Here is a 22,522-nt window from a genome sequence, read left to right on the forward strand (position 1 = left end):
CTTTCTCTTTCTCCTGAAGAGCAAACAACGAAAAATGTTGGAGTAAAGGGCATTCTGTTTTATTCATCTATCTGATACTTATGACTGAGCATATTGTCTCTCTCTCTCTCTCTCTCTCTCTCTCTCTCTCTCTCTCTCTCTCTCTCTCTCTCTCTCTCTCTGTCTGTCTGTCTGTCTGTCTATCTATCTATCTATCTATCTATCTATCTATCTATCTATCTATCTATCTATCTATCTATCTGTATGTGAGTGTGTGTGTTTTATCTTTGGCACACTATTACGTGCAAATCATACAGCTTGGTCTCCAACCTTATGGACCCATTGTATGCAGATTCTGATCATGGTAACGTTTAACGAAAACTACATTTCCGTAATCGCCTAAAATGTCTTCTAAAAGTCCTTTGTACGATTCCGACTATATCACACAAGCAGGTGTTTGTGAGACATTATCATACAGTGATGACACCAGGTGTTACCGACGGACGGAGGTCGAATTGGCGTTCTCTGAAAATGTGCGTAGAATGAGCATGACTCGAATACACCACAACAGTTGTGAAATGCGGACACCAATGGACAGACAATGGAAAATGTTGAGTAGGTTCTTATTTCACCAGACAGAATGTTTTTCCATACACCTTAATATCAGTTTATAGCTTCAAACTGATGGAAACAGAATCAGGATCAATCATTCAGATTACTGTGTGTTAGCAACATGTGGAATGAGGAGCTGACAAACAGAAGATCTGGACCTTTATTTACCAGCAGGATACTAGGAGGACATCTTACAACAGCAGCTTCAAAACACGCTATCTTTCAGGTGAAAGAAACCGGGCAACTTAATTATTCCGCACATGACGTTACCCATAAAATATAAGTCAGTTATATCGTCGTGTATTATTTCATACTGGTAGTACGTGGTGTGTGCCACACATGACGTCACAATAGCAGTCCAATTGATATCAATACACTCTGAACATTTCTACTGTACACTGTTGCGACAAGCATGGACTTTTGTCCAGAAAAGCAACCGACTGAAACAAAATCGAATTAATCTGTTTTATACATTTCCAGTTCAAGCAATTCATTCTGAGATCAGATATCCATCGTTTCTGATCATAAGAGATACATCCTGAGAGATAAATCTCTTGGAATGGAAGTTTTTAGCAAGCAGACATTCTCACGACTGGCACGCAATGAATGGCATAGCTATTGTAACCAACTCCTATCTGTCTGGGAATAATCCGACTCGTAGTTGTCTTGTCTGACATCAGTGATCTCCTGCATTCACTAAACAATGTATACGCTTTCATTACGATTAGAGAAATGGATTTATTCCAATATCAGATTAACACAAACAGGAAGCTGAATGTATGTGTATTTGTCTGAGAGGTCCAACATCCGATGGTTTATACATGCACTCCGCTCCAACTTCCGATATAATCTGCCTGTCGTCTCTAATACATCGCTAATGCTAATTCCAGCACAAATGACAACGTTGATCAAGTGTTTAACGGCGTTAATCTGGAGACACGATTTCATTTGAATCTGAGTGGATTAATGTAATCCTTTTCTTTAGTCTTAGAACAATGTGGAAAAGAAAATTGAGAAATATACGTTCTGACTGATTTGTTCACTTAAACGGTGCCATGGACGTTCAGCTTTGCCATGGTTAATATGAAACATTTAGTATGACATTTATCACATAAATTGCACACATTCGCTGTCTTCATTTCTTAGGGGGACAAAGAAGAGATTTGTCTTATAGATGTCACTGGTTTTAGTTAACAACAACGATTATATATAAAATATTTTCGGTTAGAAAGTCTTAAAAACGACCGTCAACGTCCCTTCACAAAGAATTTACTTCATAACAGAGCGAAACTGCCTTAATCCAGACAGCGACCACGAAAGGCCTTCATCGTTGGTTTTGTTATCTTAGTTACCCAGTTAGATCAACCTGACATGTAGATGACCATGCTTGTTTTAACAATGCCAAGACAAACGAGCATCTTCACCTGTTCTCCAGAAATCAAACAAACACTTGAGAATCCATTTTCAGTGTCTTATCTGGATCTGTGCCCAGAAAACCAGTTCCATGTTGGACAAGAGAGATTATTTCGATTTTTCAGTCGTGAATGTCCACTTCATGTCGAGCAAAACACCATCACCGTCAAGTTATGGCCCCCACACGCCTCCTTGTTAAAGTATTTTAGAGCATGTGCGTTTTATTCAAATTTCATGGCAAGACACATTAAGCCTCCAACTGAGCTTGTCAATCACGGTTTTACCATCAAAGGCTGGTTAAGTGCTTCAAGAAGTTTCATTGAGCTGAACATGGATACCCTTTACACGAACACCGGGTGTCATCATTACTTTCAGTTATTTATTAAGATAATCTATTCGCAACTTTGACGCCCTATATACTTGGTTACTGTATCTATTCCGTAGTTATTATTCTCTGTGTTGACATGTTGATTTATCAATAACAGGTAATGCAATTAAGGACAACTGTACCCAACACATTCCCCAGAAAGAAGAGTGCCCGTAGTAGCAGGATCCGGACAAAAGGAGGTTCAGTGTAATTATTATCAAGCTGACACTGAATGTCGTAAGGAAACTCCCAGGATACTGCAAGGTTGTTATCGGCGATTCCCATGTACGTGAGTCGAACACATTCTTCACTAATTGGTCATATAATCATAGAGTTGATGCTAAACATGCACAGGGTTAGGTGGTAGTGACTGAACGGAAGGCTGACCTTACCCCCCGGTGTGACCTCCGGGTCTGACTGCTAGCTATACTGGTGCTGTCTGTGTTGTAACGTGACCACGAGTTGAGGACGGTCGTTGTTGTGTCCAGCACTGCTGGAACACCAATTTCCTCCATATTGAAGGCTAGATGAATGCTTGAGAATACTGGCATGAATAATAGGTGGTTTTCGACAGCATCAAAATATTGATATAATTCATGCAGCTCACCAACACGCCTGACCCCGCCATTGTGTCTTGTAGAAGGATGGTAGCATTACCTCCAGCGCTGGACACTGATATCTTAACATACTTGGTGAGCGTGTCAGTTTGACAGCAGAGAAGATTATGACCGTCTGTGTGAGAGTGTACATGTTTGCAACTGTGTGTTCGAGAATAGTGTTTCAACTTAGCGAGAGATCTTACGAATATTTATGTTTGTTAGTATTTCAGGTTGTGACAGCGTTTACAAGTGCTTGTTTGTGGGTATCATATACAGAAAACGCTTGTCTGTCATTCCGTAGTTAGCAATTAATGGGTTGATGTATGCCAGGAGAAGAGACGTGTACGTGAATAACAGAGAGGAATGGTTATTTGTGTTTGTGATGCATACAGTTCACGTGTGCGAGAGAGGATCGCTTGTTTGTGATTGTGTGTGATGCAGTGTCGGCACGTGTGCGAGAGACGAACGCTTGTTTGTGATTGTGTGTGATGCAAACAGTTCACGTGTGCGAGAGAGGAACGCTTGTTTGTGATTGTGTGTGATGCAGTGTCGGCACGTGTGCGAGAGAGAAATGATTGTTTGTGATGAGCGAGAGACGAACGCTTGTTTGTGATTGTGTGTGATGCAAACAGTTCACGTGTGCGAGAGAGGAACGCTTGTCTGTGATTGTGTGTGATGCAGTGTCGGCACGTGTGCGAGAGAAGAACGCTTGTCTGTGATTGTGTGTGATGCAGTGTCGGCATGTGTTCGACTACAGGGCACCAGAAACCTTTCCAGGTGTTGCGTAGGGAGTCAAGGGTGTGAAATTAAGGGCAGAGACATAGTGTTTTAGTGAAACGTACGTGTGTGGCTGAAAGAGAACGCCTGGTTCTGTGTCATGACGACATTCTTTCACACCGAATGCGTCCAACTCCATGTATCCCTGTTGACCAGGTGGTTCTCTAAACTCTGAACTCTATTGTTAAGATCCACACTCAGCAATATTCCAGCTATATGGCGGCGGTCTGTAAGTAATCCAGAGTCTGACCAATCTATCCAGTGAATCAACGAGCCTGGCCACCCGATCCCGTTAGTCGCCTCTCACGACAATCATGGGTTGCTGGAGTTCAATTCAAACCCGGATCTTTATTTCTTTTTTTTCTTATTCACGGGTGGTCTAGCATTGCAATATCCATCACACACAGAACGCGACGAAAGACACAAAACTACAATGAGATCCTAAACTTACGCATGGAATACAAGAATAGTGTGTCCTTCCATTCATACCCTCGCATAGACAACATCTTTACTGGCTCTGTAAATCACCTATAATAACGGCGAACTCAGCGATGGGCATTTTAGGAGTTAGTTGATGAAGACGACATTAGAATCTATGTAGAAACGTCGCCCTTCACAGAATAAAAGAAGTTGTATATCCATAAAAATTGTCATCATTATTCATATTATTGTGATTTATCTCTCAACTTTCGTGCTCTAAGTCAGTTTCAGTATAACGTTTCGATAACAAATAAAAGACAAGAATAAATTAATTTACTTCATCAATCAAAATCGCTTTCTTTCATCTGCAAAATACATAACATCCTATTGATTGCCCCAATATCACAGCGACAACGACTAAAACCGACATAAATAACAAATAAATTACAATGTCTAGACTTGGATTGGTCCGAGCTGTGGAAAACCAGCAGACCCTTCAATTAATTATCATTATGAATGCTGCCGATAAAACTATGGGTATTTGTATTTGTTCATTCATGGTGAGCATGACCCGGATGACATCGGCCGCGAGAGTTTGAAGATGTTAATAAGACTAATTCCCACCTTATTTCCGCCACTTCCGAGTAATTACTACTTCCGGCCTGACAGTTGCCCTTGTAGCGCCCTCTAGTCGGGCGACTAAGGAGGGGATAACCGTGCTATGTGTTCATATATGATTGGCTTATTGACCTTCGAAACAAGCAACTCGGATCACACGTGTACTTAAGGGCTTATTGTGCTAATTACCCGTCATCGTTAATTTCGGTAACGTGTGCCCTTAGAGTCTAAACATACTATTTAGTCATTCGGTGAATTTGAGCTACTTTTGATAATTGGAAAGAGGGCAGTTAACATGGCATTTTAGTACCCTGTAGTTGAGAGAGAGAATCAGAGAGAGAGAGAAAGAGAGAGAGAGAGAGAGAGAGAGAGAGAGAGAGAGAGAGAGAGAGAGAGAGAGAGAGAGAGAGAGAGAGAGAGAGAGAGAGAGAGAGAGAGAGAGAGAGAGAGAGAGAGAGAGAGAGAGAGAGAGAGAGAGTATTACTCCCATTTTAGTGGGGAGGAGGTAGGAAGTAGAACTCACACGTTCCCCTAGCTGTGCATACACTCATACAATCACACATACATTGTCAGGTAACAATGTACGGATAAGTGATTGGGCCACGTGGTGTTAAGAGCCTAAGGCCACCGTGCGGATCCTGGCATCGATTTTCGACCGCACAGCACCTTAGAACGTGAGTGCTGTTGAGTAAATAACTACTCAAAGTGGAGAGAAGTGGTCGTGAAATATCTCTTAGGTAATTGCTGAGTGAGAAATTACCACATTTGAAAAAATTAATTGGCTGAATGGCAGGGTCAGAGTTTAAGGATGTATAAACAACAATACGAACTCGTTTAAATATCGAAAACTAAAACATGGAAATGTTTTGGAAAAGACTCAATTGATGAAATATTAGGTACTTAGGCGATACTATAGTTTGCTTTGGTATCTTTCTATTGTTTTCGACATTTACTAGCTTTATTCGTATGCAAGGATGATAATCGATTTATTTACAAAAATCAGGTGCGATGCCCTGCGATAATGCAACATGGCTGACCATGCAATAGATACCTTGTCAATCTCAAGGTAATAAATATAACTCGGTTTTTCACGTGCAATTATTACGTGACACGTTTTGTTTCGAGGGAAATTTACGCTCAAAATAGGTAATAAGTGTGCGATAGCATAATGAAAAAAAAATAATTTACACCATAGAGAGAATTGATTTGGTTCCACCGTAGCATGATCTGTTGCAATATTGCCACAACGCCAGTTACACACTCTCTTCTGTTTACCAAAAGGCGACGACGAACAGTGTAATGATGTTTACATATATCTTGATGACATATTTATGTAACGTTCAGTTCGTGGAAATTGTTGTTGAGTTTAAGCCGACTGTTTGTCTTTGGTATTTTTTTTACATTGCCAGCTCTGAAACGAAATGTCACTGTAGACAGAACATGACTGTACACATGGCAATCGGATACATCTTTGTGTATATAACAATAGACTATAAATCATATTCTTTGGACTCCTATTTTCATTTCAGGTTGTAGGAGTTGAATTAAACAAAGTTTTCGTATATATTTCTCTTTATGAACCATGGCCGTCGATTTAACTGCACACATCATATAGATATGCGGATTTATATTGATGTTAGACGGATTGTGACGAATTATGATGTTGATAAATGATCGATCTTTGTATATACGATAAATAATATCATTACCAATCATCACATGCTGTTAATTCACATCATAGCTTACTCAGTGTTTCAGATTGAAACCATATAATAGATAAAGTTGGTTTTTACAAACGTTCACAATGCTGAAAACGTTAAAATATCATTTCATACTGAGAAAATACCAGCGCCTTGAGCATGCACTAGTTGCGAGGATATGTGCGCTATATAAATATCATATATATATATATACTGAACTCAATACGTGAGGACGGATTTCCACGAAATGTACGAACTTTACTTATACATCCTTAATATATACTAGATGCAAGTTTGTTCTTAAATTCTTGATTTTACTTCCCTATGTAGAAAAACGATGATTGATTAAATATCAAAAACATAATTATTTATCAAAACATTTAAGGTCTAATTGGGTTAATGAGTTAAATTACAAGCTTTTTCTCATATTCTAGTCAAAACCATACAAGAGGTGCCTCCGGATTCCCCAGCCTTTAACGATGGTATACATGTTGAAAGGTAGGTGACTGAGATAAATGTTTCGGATGTATGTAACCAGTGTCATAAGACCGGCGAGAGGCACGCATATTGTAAAAGCTGCATTTAAACGAGTCTGTTGAGTAGGGTTGATAAAGTAGTGGAAGGCACCTAAATCTGTGGTCCCTTAACCATGTCAGGATTCGCCGTTTTGGGGGTTGAATCTAAAACCCACCAAACCCGTGCTCGTGGATTTGACCAAGTTGTAAAAAGCCTGTCATTGGCCACTTGGGTGTTTCTCCAACAATCAGCTGACACGTCGTGATATATAGTATGACCAGAAATTATTGAGAATTTTAGGAATATGTTTAATTGGATTTCTAGTATAAACGTCGTTGACCAGCTATCAAGTGCTTGGTTTCATTCAAGAGAGACAACTCCGTTAATCCTTTTTCATTAGTTTGTGAAGAGTTATCCCCCTTTGTTTACTTGCTAGCAGACGACATTTGCAGTGATCCTCAGTATGGATGATTTACAAGGACATCAGATCAGCTAAAGTGATTTCAAGTAGAACAGGCATCCCTATGTCCACTGTTTATCGTGTTTTGAAAAATATTGCAAATGGATATGGCATTGAGCACCAAGGAGGCGCAGGTAGGCCCAGAACATTGACTGTCTGTGACAGGAGGTCGGCTTGGTATTCTTGTTTCTAAAAACAAACAAGGGAGTTTAGAAAACTTAAGGCTGGATATGATTGATAGAGGAACTGTGGCTGTCTGTAAGGAGACAATTAGAATTGAGCTGCATACAATTGGTTGGCAGAAAAGTCGAGGAATTTCATCACCGATCATGAAACCTGAACCAAAGGAGCGAAGGTTGAACTGGTGCTTACAGCATAGAAATTTTAACTGGGACAATGTGCTTTTCTGAGATGAAAGTTCTGTGTGGCTCACTCCTAATACACTGCAATTCTGGACCAAACAAGCTGAAAAACCTTTGTATCAGCGCCCAAAGTACAGTCCGAAATGTAACGTGTGGGGTGGCATATCTGTGTTAGGGGCAACGCCCCTCTGTGTATTTGAAGGGAATATTAACTTCTTTGATCAGTAGTATGCCCCTCCGCATTGAAGCCTGCATTGCTGCCCATGGTGACTTGACAAAATACTAACTGTTCACCTGTCTTTAAATCTGGAGTTATGTTCTGCTAATATTCACATTTAATACGTGAGTAATGAGTGAAAAAAAATTAAAATTACAGTCTTTAAATTCTCAATAATTTCTGGTTGTACTGTATTACGAAGGGACAACGACAACCGCGAAGTTAGGTTTTCATGAATTAGTCACGTAAATTGATCAGTTACTTTTCGCAATATGACCCAGGTTCTAATAAAGTGGCACGAAACGAATGTTGTCATATAATGTTATATCCTGACCTGTTCGTCAAACCGATGCTGCGACTGAAACAAATTATCATCATATAAAATGATTGCAAGAAATGTTAAATGTTTTTTCAAAATTATGACTAGTCCAGAAGATATGTTGGGTCAGACGTAACACGAATTTTTGTCTTGTGTACATACTTTGCAAAACTATTTACATGATTGGATGTACCATAACCTGAATCTTTAAATTCTCAATAATTTCTGGTTGTACTGTAACTGAAACTCGGTTGAAAGCAGCGTTAAACCCAACGTGACATATTCTAACACAGTGCAAAGGGACGCCCCATGGTATTAGTATCGTGAAAATAAGTGCTAACATATTTAAGCATATCGAAGCTCGTTTGGAGAAGGTAGGAGTAGTGTAATGTTCAAGTACTGTTCAAAGTCAGATGAATTAAACCTCACTCACTGAGACTGTGTTGAGAGTTGTGTTCTTTCCCTCTCCACACCCTCCATTGACCAGAAATATTACATGGGAAACATATTGATCGCGGGAATTTCAAAGTAACATCAAAGTGTTTTGGATATATGATCCCATAAACAACAAAAGAACCATGTGATTGGTTGAAGCTTAATCTCTTTTTATTACTTAATCAAATGAAGCTGGGGGTTCATCATAATTACACTTATATTACTGCAGACTGTGAGACAAAAACACAGATCTATAAACAAATAATGCTCATTGATTCTTCCCGTGAACTATTATCTGGATGATTTATGGTAAGATCTTTATTACCTCGTGAACATCGATGAAGGGAAAGTCTGTTTAACATTTACACAGCTACTGCTGGACGTGCCTGAGTTATTACATATATACCCACAGCTAGCTAGGGCGTGTGGAGAATGTATATCGTAAGTTGACCTTTACAAATACTTATTTAGAATTTATGAAATACAATTTGCAAACATTCCCTTAGTTTCAGTATTAGTACAACAAGCTCCATTTCGAGTTTCCAATGTCCTTGTCTAATGGTTTTTAACCAGATTGACAAAAAGGATGTAAAACCTTGTTAAACATAAGCCATTATTCTGATTATTCAACGACCTGTTTGTTGCTTAAAGGAATGTTGGACTAAACTCCTTGATGCGTCCCTACTTGACGTAATAGGGACACAGTTATGATTATAATGCTGGTGGTTCCGGTGGATCCAAATTCACCCTGTGCAGGTTCGGATGGGTTGACAGACAGACGGACGGACCGGTGGTTTTACACTTGAAGATAATGCTTATAACACTCAGGTGGTAGTTTTCACATCGCCGAGTTCCTATGTGAGTGAGGACCTGGCCAGCACGCTACATTAATGGTTGGGCTTCAAACAATGTACTGTACCTTAAACATATGGAAACTGGCGGTGAACTTTCAGTCATGTACAATGTTACCACACTTACCAGTTATTACAGCTATTATGTAAAAGTTATTATCACCTACTATCAGTAAGTATTCCATCATGTTGTGTTCTATGAAAACAACATCACAATTCCTGTTGTTACTATACATGAACGTTTTCTGTACATCAGATAGTGTTCTGTACAACTCGCCACGGCTCATTTTGATGTGTCTCTGAAACATGTTTCCAAAGACAAAAAGCTTACACGATCCGTTCCAGATTACATTATAGCATTGGATGTGAATGAATGAATGAATGAATGAATGAATGAATGAATGAATGAGACACAGTTAATATATAATTCACATGAACAAATCGGATGTTTTGTAAGATTATTTAACGCTCCGTCACATCAAATATCATATATTGACATATCCGGCAACACGACCGATGCTTTCATGTCTGTAATTGCAAACACAAGCCTTGTGATGTGGCCCTCAAACTGATGTCAATTATTGACCTATTTGTCAGGTCAGAACTCGTTTTCATCACGACCCCGGATGGTACTACTACTGTGACAAGCGCATGACATGTGCTGCTTGGATACGCGTTTTAAAATGTCAGGCGTTCAGAAATCTAAAAATATTTGCTTTGAAATTCACGAACATTCTGGACTTAAGCTGTGAATTTACCACACGTTCTTTATGTGGCAATTATAGTAATTTACAACTGATATTCTCTGTCAAAATTCAATACATTCCAAATGAAAATAGACCAACTAGCTTTAAGAAGTATTATGCGATCTCGAGGATGGAAAATAGAACTTCACTCCTACGCAGATCTCAGCCTTATAATCGAATTCCTTGATTGGTGGAAATAGGACATGCAACCGTTTTCAAGGCAAATAGAACACTGAATCTCCTCAACCTCCGACATGGGCCTTGTGAGCAGTTAATCACTGACATAGTCTTGGAACCGCAGGGTACAATTTAGTCTCAAACGAGCTATTTTGTGCCATAATTGGTTCCAAAACGAAAATCTGGCTTTCTTGATTAAGTCTCATAAAAACGCAGGCTTTTGTCTTGAAGGAGGGACGCTGAAGAAGACATCCGTGGTATCCCGTGGGCAGGGCGACGTTACCATCGTGGCCAGTAATTGTATTTGCGGCCAGTGTTATACATCGTGTGTGTACAAACTCTGTAAAACCATGATAGTTGAGAGATTATTTTAAACCTGGATGATGCCTTTTTCGGGGAGCAATCATACACATTTGTGAAATCGACTTCAGATTTACATACATAACCGCCATGACCACATCAAGATACTTCCGGATCATTATTGGTTGTAGTTGACATTTGAAAGAACAATACACAAGTGATTTATTTCAGATACTAATTTATTTTTTTCATTGATTGTGAAGAAGAGGAGATTGTTGTTTTGCTTTAAATTTGAATCAAGCGAAATTGTAAGATATGTTATGAGATCATTCATAATTGGCTAAGATCCTGCATGAAATGCAGCAATTGACAATTTGTAATTTTGCTGCCTCAAGCTGTATAATGCTTCCGTCTCCTCTCCTGATGTACCATATATATATATATATATATGCCTTTGCTCCTTAACTCACAATACTCTAACCTGTATAACAATGACCTCTGAATGGCCAGGATCCACAAATGGAACTTAAGACTGAATGTATGATTTGATCCTGTTTTATTCTGAAAAAGGTCGATCATGAAATATCAACGGACATACAGATTTACACCAAACCATTGGCGATTGTCGTTCCTGATTTAGACACTTTCAAGGAAGGTCGATTAATATCTGTGGTCTAACATTTCCGTCGGTCTCTTTGATTCCACGTTTGTTATTGATTTGATTTCATTCACTGTTTGTCTATTAACTAGCAAAGTGGCGTCTGTAATGCAATGAGCGTCAAATGACATCTTGAAACCTCCCTCCCTCCCTCCCTCACTTCTGTGATTGAATCCCTCCAGTCAACTATGGATGTAATGTGATTCTTTCCTCACAATACTAAGTTTAATTCTTTCAGAGGTAATTCTTTATCCTGATCATTTCGCTCGCTTGTTTTCTTCCGAAAATATCTTTTTCCCTGAATTCTTCATTTTTTTTAAAGAAGGGGAACACTACACGAGGGATGCTACCGTATTTATTCCAAATGGTTGTTTAAAATTGAAATTTCCCATTTGGAAATTGGAACATACTCTGTTACTCATGTTGCAGTTCCGTATAATGGTAACTTTACATACAAGACGTACGGTTTTGTTACGTGTTTGCAATGTACGGTTACATGAAGTGTGTGAAGTATTAGGTAGGGTAGGGTAGGTTGTGATAGGTCGTCAGGCACAATATGAGAGGGGGTAGGGTAAGGTACTTTAAGGTAGGGTAGGAAGCGCAAGGTAGATTAGTTTAGGGCAGGGCAGGGCAGGGCAGGGCAGGGCAGGGCAGGGCAGGGCAGGGCAGGGCAGGGCAGGGCAGGGCAGGGCAGATTTCAAATGTCGTTTTGTTGTATTTTGAGATGCGGGGTGGTTTGGTATGGAGCGGTGTTATGGGCAAGATAAGGTTACCCACACCTGTGCCAATCTTCGTGAAGGTTTGATGTATATATTTGAGAACCGTGGGTTTTCCCTCCTGATACGAAGGAGTCAAGGCCGGAGTAACCAGATGCACACGTACCCCGAAAACAAACCTACGTTCAACACAGTCAGTGTGAAATGAAAGGGCGAAGGTGAACTTTAGACTGCGAGGTCGAGCCGAGATAACTTTATTGGTAGGTCCTAGAAATTTTACTGTTGATGTAGAAGTTGATCTGCATCCACCACTGCTGCTGACGTAGGCGCTGATAGCTTTCTACCACTGGAGCACCTGCTTCCAGACCATGAACAACCAAAGGGTCCAATAAGAAAATGAGGGTATTTGGCAAAACCTGTTACTATTATCTAAGAATTAACTTGCAGCGCAGCTAATCAGCATAATATCGAGTACCATGTAATATTACAGGACTGAAGTCAAAACGGTTAGCGTGACCAAAATCATTTGTAAGACAGAATCTTTCAGCAAATGCTATTGACAGAACGTGAAAAGCAACCTCCGGTCGAAACATCAACACTTTGACAAAATTAGCAGAACTTGGATGTTGCTGAAATCATTATCTAGTCAGGTTAGAATGTTGATAACGTGTTGATTTTGTGATTGAATCCTACCAGTCAACCATGAATGTCATTTGTTTCTTTCCTCACAATACAGAGTTGAATTCTCCAGGGCTCATTCTTTATCCTTCGCTTGTTTAACTCTTTTGTGAAGTAAGTGATTTTCGATCTTTTTTTCTCTGGTTTCTTGATTTTTAGCGGAATGAAAGAAAGGGAACATCACACGAGAGACGTGATCGTACTGTATTTCAAATGGTTGTTTAAATCTGAAATTTCCGAACTGTTTTTTAGTTCATTTGTTACAGATTCAGTGTGAATAATGACACGTTCAAAACTTGGACATCTGATAAAGTTGGAACATTTTGTGTTACAGATGTTGACGATACGATTACTGGTAACTTTGCATACATGGTGATCGATTGTGGTTTGTAGGGTAATATAAATGCAGTTGGGCGGCATGGTCTGTGGTAGGGAATGTGATGGTATGTGCCAATGTGATAGGGTAGGGAAGGGTAGGGGCAGTATGGTGGGATAGTGTGTAGTAGGTGCAGCAGGGTTCTAGAAGGGTCTGGTAACTATGTTCGGGTGGGATATGGTAGGTAAAGGTGGGGTAGGTGCAATAGGATAGTGTTAGAGAAGGGCATGCTATTCTAGGATGTGATAGGGTAGTAAGGTAGGGTAGAGTGGGTGCAGCAGGCTTCTAGAAGGATCTGGTAACTATGTTCGGGTGTGATATGGTAGGGAAAGGTAGGGTAGGTGTAATAGGGTAGTGTTAGAGAAAGGCATGCTATTCTAGGATGTGATAGGGTAGTAAGGTAGTGTGTAGTAGGTGCATCAGGGTTTGAGAAGGGTCTGGTAACTATATATGCTCCAGTGTGATATGGTTGGGAAAGGTAGGGTAGCTGCAATAGGGTAGTGTTAGGGCAAACGATGCTATGTGGGGAAGACCATAAGGTTCAGTTGAGGTGGGTAGGTATGTTAGGGATGAGGTTGTCAGATGTGGAAAATTAGAGAAGAGTAGGACAGTTTAGAGTAGGGTAGGGTGCAGATGTGGCATTGTGGTGCTGAGTTATATTGTGGTGCTGAGTTATGTTGTGTTGTGTTCTGTGTTATGTTGTGTTGTGTTGCAGTGTTATGTTGTGTTATGTTGCGTTATGTGGTGTGATGTAATCTTGTGATGCATTTTGAGGTGTGGTATGGTTTGGTATAGCGTGGAACACTTGAAGTGGCGGGATGCATAGAAAGAAAGCGAGGATGGGAGAGAGGTTGAGAGAGATAAAGAATGGTAGAGAAAAAGAAGATGGGGAATGAGAGAGTTGATAGATAGAAAACGGGAGAGAGAGAAGAGGAGTATGCATAGAAAGAGATGGTAGGAGACAGGTTGAGAGAGAGATAGAGAATGAGAGAGAAGGAAGAGGGATTGAGAGACAGTTAGAAAGATACAAACACACATGTATGGTCAGGTTATAATATACAGATGAAGTGATCAGAGACACTTGGTATGAAGAGCCTAAGACCAGCGTGCGGATCCTGGCATCGATTTACGACCACACAGCACATTAGTGGCGTTGAGTAAATAACTACTCAAAGTGGAGAGAAGTGGTCGTGAAATATCTCTTCGGTATTTGCTGAGTGAGAAATTACCACATTTGAAAAAATTAATTGGCTGAATGGCAGGGTCAGAGTTTAAGGATGTATGAACAACAATACGAACTCGTTTAAATACCGAAAACTAAAACATGGAAAATATCTTGGAAAAGTTTCAATAGATGAAATATTGGGTGCGTAGGCGATACTATAGTTTGCTTTGGTATGTTTCAGCTGTTTGGTCTTTTGCGCATTTCACCAATGTAATTGGCTGAAAGGCAGGGTCAGAGTTTAAGGATGTATAAAAAATAATACGAACTCATTTAAATATCGAAAACTAAAACATGGAAAATATCTTGGAAAAGATTCAATAGAAGTAATTTTAGCTACGTAGGCAATTCTATAGTTTGCTTTGGTATATTTCAGCTGTTTGGTCTTTTGCGCAAATGTAACAAACAGATATACATAGTTTCTATCTGTTTCGACAATTACTAGCTTTTTGAGGTTGAGAATCTATTTAATTATGCAAATTAAAACCGCGAATGTGTGCTTTACAAACTGAATCTGACAGTTGAGATTCCCTGCGATATTGCAATATGGCTGACCATTCAATACATATACCGTGTCCATTACAATGCAATAAATACAACTCGAGGTTTTTCACGTGCAATTACCACGAGACACGTTTGGTTTCAAGCGACATTTATACTCAAAATAGGTAATAAGTGTGCGATAACATTACGAAAAAGCTATAATTTACAGCATAGGGAGAATTGATTTGGTTCCACCGTAGCTTGTTTCTGTTGCAATATTGCCACAACGCCAGTTACACGCTCTCTTCTGTTTACCAAAAGGCGACGACGAACAATGTAATGATGTTTACATATATCTTGATGACATATTTATGTAACGTTCAGTTCGTGGAAAATGTTGTTGAGTTTATGCCGACTATTTGTCTTTAATATTTTTTTTACCTCGCGTGTTCTGAAAGCAAATGTCATTGTAGACAGAACATGACTGTGCACATTGCAATCGGATACATCTTTGTGTATATAACAATGGACCATAGATCATATTCTTTGCATTCCCATTTTCATTTCAGGTTGTAGGAAATTCAAAACAGTCGTCTTATATATTTCTCTTTATGAACCATAAATAGTAGCATTGACTATCGTTGGTAGATGGTTTGTGGGCGGTAGGCCGTTGAATTGACGAAGTTGTCGACTTTATATATTTCTCTTTATGAACCATAAATAGTAGCATTAACGGGCGTTAGGCCGATTTAACTGTACATGTCATATAGACATGCGGATTTAGGTTGATATTAGACGGGGGGTGCCGATTTACGATGATAGATTTGTGACATGTCTTTAGGGGAGAAATGTAGGCCATATGGCCCACAAGTCACAAACCAAACAACATGTTGAAGGATCGACCTTTGTACAATCGACGATAATGTCATTACCATTCATCAAATGCTATTAAATCCACACTATAGCTTTCTAAACATGTTGGGTTTTTCATATGGAAAACATACAATAAATAAAGTTATTTTTAGAAACGTTCACAATGCTGACAACGATAACACATCATTTCAGAATGAGCAAATTCAACGGAATATTTTCCAACCATCTGCACTCAATATGCAAGGAAAGATTTCCACAATGGAATGTACTTAAACATCCTTGGTATTGAATAGATACACACTTGTTCTTATAATTGGGATTTTACTTTTCGATGTAGATCAAAGATGAATGATTATCTATCAAAACAGAATAATGTATTCAAACATTAATATCTTATCGGGTTAAAACGTTTATGGTTACACAACAGCAAATGTTTTCCCATAGACTTCTATAGTAACCTTATTTTTAAAAAATTTATCAACAGCCATTCCATGTACACATGGGTACACTCTGGCCTTTAAACTACGATAAAACACAATATCTGGCCAATTTGCCCGGCTTATTTTGCGAGCATAGGAAGCAGAACACATCAACCCCAGTTCCGCACCAAATGTCACCTACTGGAAAATATCTGTACACACAATAAGCATAAGTCATGGTGATAAAAATGACAGCACTAGATGCTTAAAATTGTGGTCAGCTTTAATTACTGGTTGGATGTGCTTTTAAAAAAACATAAACATCTTACACTATTTCATCCAATCACATGTCTCTGTCTCTTCAGTTGTTTACATACGGTGCTCGTTCAGGGAGCATGTGATTCTGATTTAGTGTAGTGGAACCTTAAACATCTGCCATCCGCTACTTGGGCATTTCTCCTGCAATCAGATGCCACGACGTGATATAACTGAAACTCAGTTCAAAGCAGCGTTAAACCCAATTAACTCACTCACACGCCGAAATCTATTTTAAAGTTTAAATGGGGGTTCCTTGCTAAAGTAAAGATAAGTTATGACAAATCTAAGTATAGTGAAGCTCGCTCAGAGTAGGTATGGGTTATGTTCAAGTACTGTATAAAGAGGCATTATGCCTCACTCACTGAGCCTGTGTTCAGAGTTCTTCCGCTCCTCTCACCACATCCTGCTTTGACCAGAAATATTCCACGGGAAATGACATCAAAGTGTTTTATCACATAAATAGCAAAACCAATAGAAAACCATGTGATTATTGGAAGGTTCGTCTTCTCTAATTACATGATCGACAACTGAAGCTGGAGGTTCGTAATAATTATACGACGTCGTATATATTACTACAGTGAGTGAGTGAGTTTAGTTTTACGACGCACTCAGCAATATTCCAGCTATACGACGTCGTATATATTACTACAGACTGTGAGCCAAACATAAGATCTATAAGCAAGCAATGCTGATGGATTTGCTTCCGTGAACGATTATCTTGATGATTTATGGTAAGGTCTTTATTACTTCGTGAACATCGATAATGACATTTACACAGCTACTACTGGACGTGCCTGAATTATATATCTTACACCCATCTGGCACGCAGGGACAATGTATACCATAAGTTCTTATTGTAATTAACCTTTACAAACATTTGTTCAGGATTTACAATAACTTCAAAAGAATGAAACACAATCTACTAATACTTGAAGTAACAGTACAGTAAACTCCATTATTTGAGCTTACGAAGTTCATCCATAGCCCTGCATTGTAGTTTTCTATGCATAAAATAGTGTTCTATATAATGAATTACTGAGCACTTTGACGAGTGTGCGTCAAGGTCCAAAGACAAAAAACCTCTACACGTTCTAGATTCCATTGAAGCATTAGGTGTCCTTTGAAGGAGACTTGATATAATGGCACTCCGCTGAAATAACTGAAATTGAATGGACTTTTTTTTGAAGATTATTGACCCCACCTACACATCATGTGACGCATACGGACATATCCTGAATCACCCCTGAGCCGACCATGCCTGTCATTGCAAACACAAACCTTGTAACATGACCCTCTATCTGATGTCATTTGCAGACCTCTTTGTAAGGTCAGAACTCGACGCTCACGGACGACAGTGCAACTAACGCATGATATCTGCTTGTTGGATACGCGTATTAAGATATCAGGCGTTTAGAAATCCAATAATAGTTCCTTTAAAATACACGAACATTCAGTACTAAAGCTGTGAATTTTCCACACGTCCTCCTTGTGTCAATTGAAGTAATTTACAAAGAATAATTTCTATCACATTTCAGTACATTCCCAATGAACATTGACCAACCAAATTTAAGAAGTATAATGTGATCTCGGGGATTTAAAATACAATAAACGGTTTTCAATCCTACATATATCTCTGCCTTATAATCGAATTCCTTGATTAATGGGAATAGGACATGCAACGTTTTCAAGACAAATAGAACACTGAATCTCATCAACCTCCGACATGGGTCTTGTGAGCAGTTAATTACTGGCATAGTCTTCCAAAACCAAAATCTGGCTTTCTTGAAGTCCAAGCATTAGACTGGGCATACATAGGTGATCCGCTTTCATACTATACATTTGAATTTCCTTACACAGATGAAGGAGGGAGAATTTGACCACAGCGTGAATGATGACATGTGGTGGACATATAAATGCCTATGCACAGATGAACTGTGCACTGCTTTTGGCGCTGATCGCTATCTCACAGTTGCACCTGCTTCCAGTAATCTGCACACAGACAACGATCTTCTGACAGCTCCACAAGCAAATAGCGGACATATAAATGGCTATACACAGATGACGAGGAATCTAACACAGCCATAACTACCATCTAAGAATCAACTTGCAGCGCAGTTTGCATAAGTCATCAACATTTTATCAGGAAAACAACATCATTATCATGTAACATAGCGACCCAAGTCAGAAAGGTTTGTGTGACAAAATTTACATCATTTGAAGAACAATATCTTACAGCAAATGCTATAGACAGAACGTGAAAAGCTCCCTCCGGTCGACACATCGGAACTCTGACGAAAGTTACCACCTGTCGAATGTTGCTGGAATCATTACTAACAGCTTGTTAGATAAGAGTGTTGATAACGTGATGGTTTTGTGATTGAATCCTACAAGTCAACCATGAATGTTATGTGTTTCTTTCCTCACAGTACGGAGTAGTTTATCCTCTCCATCGTCTTCTCCGCTTTAGCTACGTTGTGTGTTATATTCTCTAGATTCGTGATTTGTTCTGGCAACGACAGAAATGGAATATCACACTAAGTAGGTGACCGTAATGTATCCCAAATGGTTGTTTAACATTTCAATTTTCTTTCTTTCTTGTAATCTTTGTTATGTTGAGTTTTAAGGTGTGGTATGGTTTGGTATGCTGTGGAAAATTGTATAATGGGTAAGATACGGTTAGCCACACGCGTGCCATTTCTCGTGAATGTTAAATTATTGGACACCTCTGATGTTCGTTCCTACCTGACACGCGGACGCTGGCACTGATGGTATCACTAGGGTCAAGCCGGAGCCACCAAATGCACATATATCTCGTTAAACAAACCTACTTTCAACACCGTGGAATGAACGGAAGAAGACGACTGCTATGTCGAGACGAGATAACTGTACAGAAAGGTCCTAGATATTCCGCTGTTGATATAGAAGTTGATCTCTGTCTACTGCTGCTGCTGGCGCTGATCGCTGTCTAACAGTTGCACCTGCTTCCAGTAGTCTGCACACAGACAATGTTCTACTGACAGCTCCAAAAGCAAATGGCGGACATATAAATGCATATACACAGATGACGAGGACTTTAAACACAGCCATAACTACATCTAAGAATGAACTTGCAGCGCAGCTCACATAAGTTATCAGCCTTAAATCAGGAAAACAACATCATGTAATATCGTGAGCCACAAGTCAGAAAGGTTATTGTGATAGCAATCACTTTCAAGAACAGGATCTTACAGCAAATGTTATCCACAGAATGTGAAAAGCTACCGCTGGTCGAAACATCGGAACTTTGACAAAATTAGGAGCGAAAGAAAGGGAACATTACACGAGGGACATGATCGTATCCCAAATGGTTATTTAAAATATAAATTTCCCAATGGGTTAGATTAGCTTATAGTGACAGTTCTTAAGTCAGTTTCACAGATTCAGCAGGAATGATGACAAGAACTCGGACAACTATGCTCAGTATATGGGTAACTTTGCACACATGACGTACGATTGTGTTACGAGTAGCAATGCTACATCGTGTTGCAATGTAGGGTAATATGAGTAAAGGTAGTGTAGGGTAGGATGTGGTAGGGTAAGGTAGAAGGTGGTAAGGTAGACTAATGTTAATAGGTCTAATTCCCACCTTATTTCCGCCACTTTCGAGTAATTACTACTTCCGGTCTGACAGTATTCCTTGTAGCGCCCTCTCGTCGGGCGACTAAGGAGAGGATAACGGTATAACACGTGTACTTATGTATTTATAGTGATAATTACTTGTCAGCGTTAGTTTCGGTAACATGGGCCCTTAGAGTCGAAACATGTTTTCACAATATGGCATTGAGGGTACTCTTTGTGAATTGATTTATGCTGGAGAGACAACAGAAACTTTCGATACGAGTCAGCCAGCATAGATCAGTCATCAACAGAAATGTTTCCAATTGTGTCTTCCAGCATTTTAATTCTGAAAATCACTCCATCCTTCGACCTTACAAAATGTCTGAGAAAATCATTCAATTCGACTGTTATGTACAGCAATGCCATATGGATGTAATGAAAGAATAAAAGATGCCATATGGATGTAATGAAAGAATAAAAGACCTTCACGAGAAGGGGTGACGCCCAAATGATACCATTCACTGCGAACACTAAAATCTTTGCTACCAACCTGCAAGGCATATAATCACAGGTGACTTCTCCAATGTTGACAATAGCAATCTTCGTCAACTATTTAAATATGGACCTAAATAATCATGAACAACCTCCTACCAACTGGGATTACAACTGTTAAATCATTGTGGATTCTGTCGAAGCATAGGCTAAATGGGCCAAAAGAGAGGAGGAACCTGTATAGTGTCTTTCAGAGTGGGTTTAGGTCAGTGCATGATGTTGCCATTGGTAGATTGCACATTCCAAAAAAGAAGAAACAGAATTGGAATAAACTCATTGTGTCTCAGCCGGCTGTCATCCAAAGTATGCCTGCCCTGCAGGAAACGTTGGTAGTTATTCCCACTGACAAAGCCTCAAAGTATGCCTGCACTGCATGAAACGTTGGTAGTTATTCCCACTGACAAAGCCTCAAAGTATGCCTGCCCTGCAGGAAACGTTGGTAGTTATTCCCACTGACAAAGCCTCAAGGTATGCCTGCCACTGCAGGAAACGTTGGTAGTTATTCCCACTGACAAAGCCTCAAGGTATGCCTGCCCTGCAGGAAACGTTTGTAGTTATTCCCACTGACAAAGCCTCAAAGTATGCCTGCACTGCATGAAATGTTGGTAGTTATTCCCACTGACAAAGCCTCAAGGTATGCCTGCCCTGCAGGAAACGTTTGTAGTTATTCCCACTGACAAAGCCTCAAGGTATGCCTGCCCTGCAGGAAACGTTTGTAGTTATTCCCACTGACAAAGCCTCAAAGTATGCCTGCCCTGCATGGAACGTTTGTAGTTATTCCCACTAACAAAGCCTCAAATAACATAACTATTGTAAACGTCATTACATAAATTGTTTGATCAAAGAACTTGGTATATGTGACATACAAATTATACCACAGTAAAGGACAGTATGTAAACTGAGGTAGAAATCTGTCTAAACCATTCAACGATGCTGGCACCGTTTGGCTTGACTCTTAAACCGACATGGCAGTTACTCTTTTGTACTGGATTCCAAAGCAATATAAAAATCCGTACAAAGAGAGATATATTGCCAGGTCCAGAAAATGTACCATCAAATCCCTGTTTTGAAGATTAACCATAATCCTTAATACTATCAAGAACGGAATTCCATATTCACAAAGTATTTGAGACCAGCGGAATTAATACAATGTGGATTCTCAAAAACTAAAGGCCTTTGCATGCATTTTTACAATCTCCGTTCTGTCAAAACGTTTGATTTTTCAACGCTCTATACCACAAACCCACAACAAACTTAGGGAATATTTTCAATCCTTGATGCATGGGGCATTTGTAAACAAACGTGGTGACCCAGGGTATACCTACATACCTATCTTCAGAGGTTCAGGACAATTTGTCAAAAATGAAAGCAAATGTCATTTGAAGCTAACCGAGAAAACAGTATGTGACATACTGGACTTTCTAATTGATAACATCTATGTAAAACTGTTTCATATTTAGATCTACGCATACAGATTCAGAGTGACAAACAACTCTAAACAAGGCTGTATGACAAAAGGGATGATGTCAACTTCCCCATCGTCAACTTTCCTTTCATGTCGAGCAATATTCCAGCGGCTCCAGCCCTCACGATTTCAAAGAAGCGCATACCATTCTGACTCAGAAGTTTTTTTATCTAGATTTCATTCAATGTCTCTGTAAAGCTTTCAAAATGTTTTACGGTAGACATGTGGAGGACATTTTGAAATTTCAAATAATGTCCGATCACTGGATTGTCTGGTCCAGACTCGATTTATTTACAA

The sequence above is a fragment of the Haliotis rubra genome, unplaced genomic scaffold (genome assembly GCF_003918875.1).
Source record: "Haliotis rubra isolate DU_JTF1 unplaced genomic scaffold, ASM391887v1 Scf19, whole genome shotgun sequence".
Classification (NCBI taxonomy): domain Eukaryota; kingdom Metazoa; phylum Mollusca; class Gastropoda; order Lepetellida; family Haliotidae; genus Haliotis; species Haliotis rubra.